Below are 9,970 nucleotides of genomic sequence, written 5' to 3' on the forward strand. Positions count from 1 at the left end.
ATATTTTTCAAACTGCCCAGTTTGGGAAGTTGGAACAAATATTCATTTAGGTGGGATTGAGCTTGTTTAGTGTGAAAACGGAGTATTTTTGGTGTACTTTTGCATTCACTTCCTTTTCCACTGTCCCCAATTGCCACATATCAGCTGTAGTCACACTGAAACAATCTGCAAGTACATAATCCATATCCATGAATGTGATGACATCTCATCAGGGCAGCAGGAGATGTTCCATCTCTGCAATATCACTGTCGACTAGCCAAGCATTTCCAGCACCCTTAGAAGCATGAAATAAAGACAGCCAAGAAGCAAATTTCTTTTCTTCTTTTTTTTGGCCCTGAGTGGCACACATTGGCAGTGAGACACCAAACTGGACAGACTCCATACTGGAAGGAGAAGCACGATTTCACAGCTAAATTCTGTATTTAGGCATATGAACAAAGAAAAAAAATCTATTCTTAAAAAAATTTGACTGTATTGGGTCATTAAAAAAAAAAGAAAAAAAAAAAGAGCAGTACACAACAAAACAGAATATACGTACGTATAGCCTACTGTATGGATATACAGTATATTCATATACAAAACAATCATACATATAGTACATTCAGACACATTTTTGTCAATCATAATCATTTTTGTCAAATTCATAAATTTTCCAAAATCTTTTTCTTGCACTCTACATTTGATGAGTAATTTTAGTATGCTACCTTTTATTGCTGTAATGTTTTTAGTTCTTTTGTTTGTAAATATTTTTTAAATGTTGTACTTTTAATTATGTGTAACCCAGACTAAAATCAATATCATAGCCTATACTGATCAAACCAATATATAGTAATTAAAAAAGAAGTTATTGTTAACTATCTAGAATGAAACTATTACTACTTTTTATTTACATTACTTTTTTTTTTTTTTTTTTTTTTTTTTTTTTTTTTATTTGTCCGTGCCAATCTTCCATTTCTATACTGTCATTGATGTACCTACCACGTCCAATCAGGTAGCGATGAGTGTAGTCCTACTCGGAACGTTCGAGACTCTGTTAGCCATTCACTAGTGTAAGCTAACTAAGCTGTGAAGGAAGAAGACACTCGAGGAGCCGTGTGTTGAATAGCCTCTTAAACCAGTGGATGCAGAGTCTGCTCTTTCGTTTTTGAACTGTTTGTAACCCGCTGTAACGTGAGTACCTCATGTAATGTTTTTTATTGTGCTCAGATGATATGTTTGTGCAGACGATTTAAAATGCTAATCGCGGCTAGCCATGTAGCATGCTAACGCTAATGCTAGCGGAGTTATACATGAGACGGGTGTTACAGATGGAAAGCACATTGTGTTACCTTGTGTATGAAATGTGCTATCAAAAAAAAAAAAAAGCTACCTGCCTTGTCTTTACATCTGGAGTCGACACACAACTTAGAAGCATTATTTCAAGAAACACCAAGGACTCTGTATTCATAGATGGCCCAGCTAACCCCGAGAGTATAATAACAGCTACATCTAAATTTTTGTGCCTTGTTTGGCCTGGTTGGGCTTCTGGCAGAATGTGGAAGGTGCCCTCTTAGTGCCTATTCACAGCACAGATCAGTGATCTCTGCGGCCAACTTTTATGTCATTTGCAGATGTATTTTTATACTGTATTTATTTATTTGCACATAGACAACAAAACAATATAATAACTGGTAAAGGTAACATAGGATAAGATTGTACAGGTGAGATCAGAAAAGAGGTAGGGTTTATAAGATCGATTTCACCTTTTTCTAAATCTTCATATAAATACAAACAGAAACAAACTTATATTACATTGAGGGTATACAAAAAAAGAACATTTTAGGAATATCAACATAAATTAAAATGAAAGGTTTGTGTGTGCGTGTGCGTGCATGTGTGTGACTAGAGTACGAATAGGGTATATTTTACTGGCCACACTCCTAAAAACCATGTTTAATTGGAACAAAATTATAGTCTATAGCTGGGGACGTCACACAGCAATTACTGGTTCCTGAGCTCAGTGAGTCCTAATGGAGGAATCTCTAAAGGGCTCCAAGTACGAATATTAACTGGCTGAATCATGCAAATCAGTACAGCAAACAAAATGAGACTCCGACATCCAACTGAGCAACCATAATAAAACCACTGTAAATTGTGTCTCAAGGATGATGGAGAAGGATGATAAGTCAGTGTGTCTTTTTGTGTAATCATCTTCATTGTCATTGTTTCAATCTTGCCAAAACACTGTATTTTGTTTTCAGTCATCAACATAACATTTGAATTGTGCGTCTTTACTTTTTGTTCCCACATATTACTGTGATTTGTGGAATTTATTTGATCATAAAAAAATAATGTATTTTAACCCAGTGAGATCTACAACTAATAAACATTTATAATTAGAGGATTTTGTCGTTCTGCATGTAAACAAAGAAGCATGTAGGGGATGCTTCTCAAAGATGGATGAACTAGTGTATATATTGACTTGTACTGAGCATTTTGCATAATCGGTTGCAGCGGCATGTTGCTCATCTGGAATTGTGAAAATATTCCCATATGACTGGTCCATTCCAGGACGAAATGGGGGCGCAACAGCCGTGTGCTGGTCACGCATCATCCAACCAGGATAGTATTGTGTCGCTCCCCTTACCTCCCAGTCAAAGTGAAACTGTGACATTGTTTAAATTCAACATTTTCACAACGTGTCATTTGCATGTAATAGCCCATAATAAGCAACGACCTGCAATAACGAGCAGATTTTATTTCAGTGTCGTTGAAATGTAGATTCGTCACTCATTAGGGCCTGCCCACTTAGTGGTTACTACACACCCAGCCAACTCTGGAAAAATGGCTGACGACGACACCGCACCTTGTGCAAAGCTAAAACTTTTTGTTAGCTTCCAACCTCAGAAAAGTTGAAGAGCAAACTGCTTCAAGTTATTTTTGGAGAAACTCGTAAGCATTTAAGAACCAGAAATTTGCTGTGTTCGGGCACATTTCCTGAAGGATGGCTTTGTTATTATACGTTTTCACACTGAAAATAAATTCCAAGGTTTTAAGCAACACAGTCACATATACATTGGTCTGTCTGCCAGAGAGTGCTCTCTGGGCACCATTGAGGTGGATAAAAAAAAATAAAAATAAAATAATAATAATAATAAATCAGAGTACAACTGAGAACCAGCCAGGGGCTGGGGCTTCGTGCTGGTCAACCGGCCTCAGAGTGCTTGCTTGCTGGGTGGCCCTGAGGTCGCAGTGTCACCAGTGAGGTGGACTTTAAATAAAGGAGGGGAAAAAAAATGCCCTCCAGGGGGACTGGGGTGTCGCACAGCCATGGCTGCTTCACAGTGCACTGTAGCCTTCTGTCAACAGCCCACGGAATTTCAGCAGAGCCAACACAGTGAAGAGATAAAGCGGTCACAAGACGGCCTCGTACTATCAATCAGAAGTAGCTGTTTTCCATATCAAATTAAGAAGAAAACAGCAAAGTTTATTATTCACATATGAAATATTGTAGACAGCTGATAACGCGCTGCAGACACCTGATAGTCGCTCCTTCCGCCTTCGAAAAGGCAACTTGTAGATTAGTGCGCGTCTATCACCTGCATGCTGGGCGCCGCGCAATGATACGAACGAACAGAAAAGTAGTGTCCGGCGGTAATGGCGTCTGACTTTTTTTCAGGAGAGTATTGTGATGCTGCGATTGGCTGGCAACCAGTCCAGGGTGTCCCCCGCCTACTGCCCAGAGCCAGCTGAGATAGGCGCCAGCACCCCCCGCGACCCTTGTGAGGAATAAGCGGTCAAGAAAATGGATGGATGGAAGTATTGTGATGCAAATGTGTCACTCTTTTGAACACAAATTGTTTTAGAAGAAAAACGATTTATTTATATGACCCCATGCAGCCAACTCGCCGGACTATTTTCTTCTCGTCCAACACGGGACCAGAACTCGTCTCACAGAACGCTGTCAAGGGTAAGTCAGTGCTGAACGCACATAGAACATATTGCAATATATTGACTTCCTCTTTAATCCACTGAAAAGAGTCAGCAGAGATGTGTATGAAGGGTGGAGAGTATGCAGACTTGTCAGAATGTGAAATTTGATGATCTGCAAGGCACACAAAGGTATGTGCAGCATGGAGTTACATTTACAGGAAATGGACAGAGCTAAGAAAATAAGGAAAACTATTAACAAGAATTATGAGCTCAAACGGCAAGACAGATGTTTTAATCAACCAAACGTCTGTTATCAAAATCGCTTTGGCTGATCTCGCGTGACCTCACACAATTGAAAAGCTTCACATCTGATTCAGCGAGCATGTTTCAATACTTAAGGTAGATTGCTTCTGCTGAATGAAATGGCCATATGCAAAAAAAAATAATGAGAAGGTAAATACAGAAAATCCAAAATCAAAATATTAAATGTCAACAATGACGCATACATACCTCATGTTGGAGGGATAGATAGCAATTAAGAGGATCACAAGATGATTGATGCATTGTTTTGGGTGCATTATCGTAGCACGACATGATTGGAAAACACAGCAGGAGAATAAATTATTTCGCAGCCTTAGTTAGTCAAAGCCAAAAGCATCATCCCCGTCAAAATCATTTTTTGGTACACCGGTCAATTTTAATGTTGTATTTCACTCCACAACACTCTACCTCTTGGAATAACTACATTGTAACTCAATAACTAATTTGCAAAGTAGACTTAATGAGATGTTTTTGTTAAACCAGGGGTGTCAAACATACGGCCCGTGGGCCGTATCAGGCCCGCAAAGGGGTTTAATCCGGCCCACGAGATGATTTTGTAAGTGTAAAAAAAAAAAAAAAAAAAGGTCGGACCAATTAATCAGCCGGCCACAATCAAAGCATGTAAATTTGTAATTTCACAAGCAATCCTCAAATGAGCAATGTAACTTGTGCGCATCAACCACCTATTTAGTGTGCACGTTGTAACGAATTTGTGCACACATAGTAGTTCGTGCACACGAAGTAGTAGTTTGTACTTCCATATATACCTGTGCTGAGGAAGTGGTTAATGGCCAATCATGGCTCAGTTTGCTGAACGCAGGTGAACCATGATTGGTCGTTCCCCACTTCCTCAGCACAGGCGACAGATATTAATTGTACATGAAAAATAATTAAGTTATCAAATTAATTCTGGACAAAATATGAACTTTTCATTGCTAAAAATGGTTCAATGGGTCAAAAATCCTTTTAAAAAAAAATAATGCTAAATTTATTTTTATAATTATTATTATTATTATTATTATTTTTTTTACACTGAATTCAGAATTTGTGACACTAAATTTGGAATTTCCAAAACGTGGGTCCGGGATTAAACATAAGATAAAATAACAGGTACTACAATGGAAATTGATTTAAAAAAAAAAAATCTACTGAATCTTTTAACAGAGGGGTGAAAAATAAAAATTGGATTGGAAAGTTTAGCTAATTTTGTAAATCCAGGTGGAGCCAACATAAATGGATCAGACGTGCCCAGCATGCAGAGCTAGCGCCGACAAAAATGTAGTGATCCACGTTTCCCACTGAAGCCAAGGATTAAAAAGAAAATAATCCTTGCATTGTTGAATTATTCCACAACATGCATTTCTAAAAGGATCTGCATTTGATGACTTGGATCAAGGAATTCATTATTAAATTGAATCATGTTGCTCTTTCACTTGACCCACTTTCATATTTGGTAAGTCAAGACTGCATGGGAAAGTAAATGTTTGCTACTTTAAAAAGGAATGAGTTAAGGCACAAACAGCATTCGAACTCCAACAAAACACACCTGAAGTTAGGTGATGTTCCCGCAGACATGCATCTTCAACCTCTAATGAATTATTCATGCTTGCACTTCTCCAGACATGTGCTCGGGTCAATATTTAATGCAACTTATTTGTGCCAAGTAATAGGTTTCACCCACGTCGGCATCTGGTGTCCTTGAATGGACCTGCAAGGCAGGAGATACTTTGACTTTTTCCTCTGTCCAGATTGGAAAGACATCATAAATAATACATAATATTATGCCCCCAATTTTTTGGGAACACTATTTTATTTTTTTTTTTTTGGGCAGGCTCTTTCCCTTGATTTGGAAACTCCTGCCCGAGTCGGTTAATTCTACACTGAGATGGAAAATTCTATGAAGCTAAGTTAATGGAACTACAGCCATCATTATTAAGAACATTGTCACTGCAGATGCCTTATAAACTCTAGTGGGGTTTTCTGTCTACCATATGTAACATGGCTGTTTTTATTGAAAGAGTCATCACATGCCAACTATAGCAGCGATGTCAAAATGTTTGGTCTATTATTTGGCACAACTTGACGTGCACACGCACACAATAGCTCAGTTTGGAAGAACCAAAAAAGTTGTGCGAGGGGGGTGAACATCACATCGTATTCATCCATCTTTCAAACTGCGGAGACTAACGTAATCCACCTGCGGGTACGACTGAGGAGCATTGTGTTCTGGCACTCAGAAAAAGCGCCTCCAGTACAAAAGCATAAACACAAGCAAGAGAAGAGAAAAGGGTGCAGTGCCTGATTGACTGCGACTGCGCTTTTTCATACAACCAAATCAGGACACCGAGCAATCGGGCTGATGCTCAGAGTAGAAATGTTCCCTTAAAACCTGATACATTTCAAATATTTATTCATGTTTTGAAATCTTCATACTATTGACTGACCTAATTTCACATTTTTGTATTCACCTGTATGTTCTCTTTTATTCGTGCAGCAGCCATTCAAGTTATGGTCGCAGGTTGTACATATTCACATTGCGAAAGAAATACAAGGCCGAAACACATTCACAAATGTAGAAATGGGTTGGAAATAATTATTTAGCACAATCCCAGCAGCAAAATGCATAGCAAATTAAAAAGCAATATAACTTTGCATCACAAAACACTTGAAGATATGAAATCCCTGTTTCCTTTCCAGATGAAAGTACGCACAAACCCTTTCCACTTTGATCATTTTTGTTTTTGTTTGAACCTGGTACATTATTTCAAGGCTCGGTGAGAAGTCCTGATGCTGGTCCAATATTCTCCATAAACTGACGGAGCTCATTATCTCCATCTGCCTGAAGCACACACAGACGCACATGCACACACAGTTCTACTTTATCAGTTCAGCCCCTATACAGCCCACCTCACTTTCATTAACAGCCTAATTAACATTTCATGAAGTCCATTTCCTGCTAGTTTAATTAACAGGCCATGCCCCCGTTGGCCAGCGAGACAAAGAGTGACTGGAGAAGATGAGCAAAAACAAAACTTGTCTTCTGGTTCCTATCATGACCATCGTCTAATTTTAGAAAAAGGTGTGTTTTGTCAATGCTCCATTATTTAGCCTGTTGCGGCCTCTTTCTGTCATGCTAACACATACAGACAGTGTCATAGTGGAAGGTGTATTATTCATGGCCATACATCAGCAAATCAAAGTTCTACTCATGGGCAGCAGGTGTTTTTGTTCTTTTTGGTTTTTTTTTACCACTGTAGACAAATTCTGAAAAACTTGGACAAGGCCATAACCTACTCCGAGCTTCCAAGGTCAAAAGCAAAAGCGAAAATGCTGATTTCTGAGTGGAAATTGAATGCTAACCAGTTGATTTGTACTAAGCCACTAAGGTACAAAATTCACTCTTCTTATACCAAAATTTAAAACAGTAAGTGATCTACTTTCTCATTCAGATACATATGGAGTCCGAGAAGAGTAAGTCTGAAATTTTAGACATTAGTTATTAGCACTTATTAGTGAAAATCAAGTGGCAGACTTATTGAGTATCGAGTTGGTAAACGGTGTCTCCTCATTTGGGTGCCAAGTCAGTGTTTTTTTTTTGTTTTTTTTTTTTTCCCCCCTAAAGATACATACATAATGTATAATATGAAACAAACATCTCACCGTTCGGAATCACTCCCATTTTGTCAAATAGGACAGGTGTTTCCATGGTGACAGAACTCTAGGAATCTGGCAGGAGTGACTGTGATTATGACAAATCAGCATATGTTTGCACAGGGAGAAAAGAGGCAGAGATTTAGATTTACAGAGCAATTTCGCCAAGGATTAATAGCAATAGTAAAATAACCATTAAAATAAGAATAATAAATGTTTTAATAGGCTTGGTTTATGATTGCAGTAGTAGGTATGTTTTCTAATTAATTAATTAATGTTTTGACAGTTTAGACTCTAAACTTTAGAGTGATCCTGAAAGCACATATGTACTGAATATATGGGTGAGGGAGTGGCTTGTTATTGGTTGAAAACCAGGAAGCAAATGGGGTGTGTTGTTGAAATGCAAGTTTGAGAAGGGGCAGAAGGGAGCAAAGTTTATCAAGTTCAGCCACCATTTTATATAATTTAAAATCAGAATCCATGAAGATATACATAAGTAGTTCAATACATTTGAGGAGATTAAAAGAATTTAAGGACAAACCTCTGTAAAAACATAACAACCACAAAACTAAAATCTACATTTTAAACGTATACATCCAGGTCTTTATAACTTGCCAATAGTGTTTGTTTGTTATTCCTTTTAAACTGTTAAGTTCAAGTTCTAGAAGGAACATTCATGAATAACGTAAGTCTGCTTACAGCCTGATGCCTGTGAAAATATATAATTTAGATTTGTGCTAAACCTCTCCAACAAACAATGTTTGTGTAATGTTCAATAAAATACTTTAAAAGTAAGAACATTGTAGTATAGGCAGGTTTTGGATTGGATAGCAACAGTAGACGATGCCTGACTCAAATGAAATATTTAACTGGATGGTACGTATGTAAGGATTGTTGGCTTAGTGCATGCCCAAATGATTTTCTAGGAATTTATATATATATGACGTGAATTTGGCAAATGAATGAAATAATCTTGTCAAACACTTCTCCCGTTTCCCTCTCCCAAAGACTAAATTCCAATTATGTTCTTCCAATTTCTATATTCAGCCAGGCTGTTGCTTTTGCCCCTCTGCTCTGTTATCATCACACAGCTGTGGCTCTAAACAATATTACACTCGCCCTATCGAAAATGGACTTGATAGAACCATTTATATTTAAATTTATTTGCACATTCACTTTCTCTAACTAGGTCTCCGGGATTTCCTTCATCTTGTGGATTTAGTCATTTAGTGGCGCCAAGAAGGGAGGAAATGAGACTATTTGCTTGAAGAACATCTGAACTTATCTCACTCAGTGGCAGGACAGGGCTAGAAAGACTCCTCTTTCTAAATATAGACATGCAGGCTTTTGTGCCTCCGTCGACCTACAGAGCTCCTTCATCCCTTAACAAGCTTGAGAGAAACAAGGTGCATAATAAAAAGCTAATGGTATTAAACTTGGGGGAAGTTAGAGCCATTCCGTATGGCCAAATTACTCGTATTACGTCCCAACAGAAAAGAATTAATCATGCTACAAGTGAAACGTAATGTGCACTCACGCATGCACACAAGTGGAATGAGGACGGACATATACCACAGTGTAATTGGCGTGAGGTATGGCTATTAGTCTTGTCGTTCCAACGGAATGTTAGCATAATTTTGACCTTGGCCGGAGGCTCAATTATACACACGGTCTTAATATGCGGTGGCAAATGATGATTGATGCTCATCAGCAATCCTGCCAATCATTTCTCATGATAGTGTCAGGATCCAGGTGGTGGGCGATGCCAAGCTAATCCGTGCATGTGATGGCATCAATCACATCTGTTTCACCAGAGTCTGTTCAACATCTGGGACAGCGTCTGGTCTGATGTTCAAAATGTTGAACATTTTGGGACGTTTTAAGAAGGAAATGTATGGAACTGAACCGGCCTTTCTTGTTTTTATTTTTGTTTTTTCCCTCCGCAGCAACATGCTGCTGCACAAAGCCGTAATGCTGATGGCTCACCTATTTTTTTTCCCTCTTTCATCCCATAATGTCGCACAGACATACCCCCACCTTCTCCATTTTTCTCAGCACTCAGGTGGAAAAAGAATTTCATTTGCTA

The 9,970-nt window shown here is 38.4% G+C and overlaps 1 long non-coding RNA gene across 1 annotated transcript in view; it reads left to right on the plus strand.

The window, feature by feature from the left end:
• The first annotated feature begins 1,000 nt into the window (after positions 1 to 1,000).
• Positions 1,001 to 9,970, plus strand: part of LOC144013484 (uncharacterized) — a 75,280-nt gene continuing 66,310 nt past the window's right edge. The window contains exons 1-3 of the long non-coding RNA XR_013282259.1: positions 1,001 to 1,170; positions 3,659 to 3,949; positions 4,019 to 4,101. This is a non-coding gene — a long non-coding RNA (uncharacterized LOC144013484). The remainder of the gene's footprint in view (positions 1,171 to 3,658; positions 3,950 to 4,018; positions 4,102 to 9,970) is intronic.

The sequence above is a fragment of the Festucalex cinctus genome, chromosome 2 (genome assembly GCF_051991245.1).
Source record: "Festucalex cinctus isolate MCC-2025b chromosome 2, RoL_Fcin_1.0, whole genome shotgun sequence".
Lineage (NCBI taxonomy): Eukaryota > Metazoa > Chordata > Actinopteri > Syngnathiformes > Syngnathidae > Festucalex > Festucalex cinctus.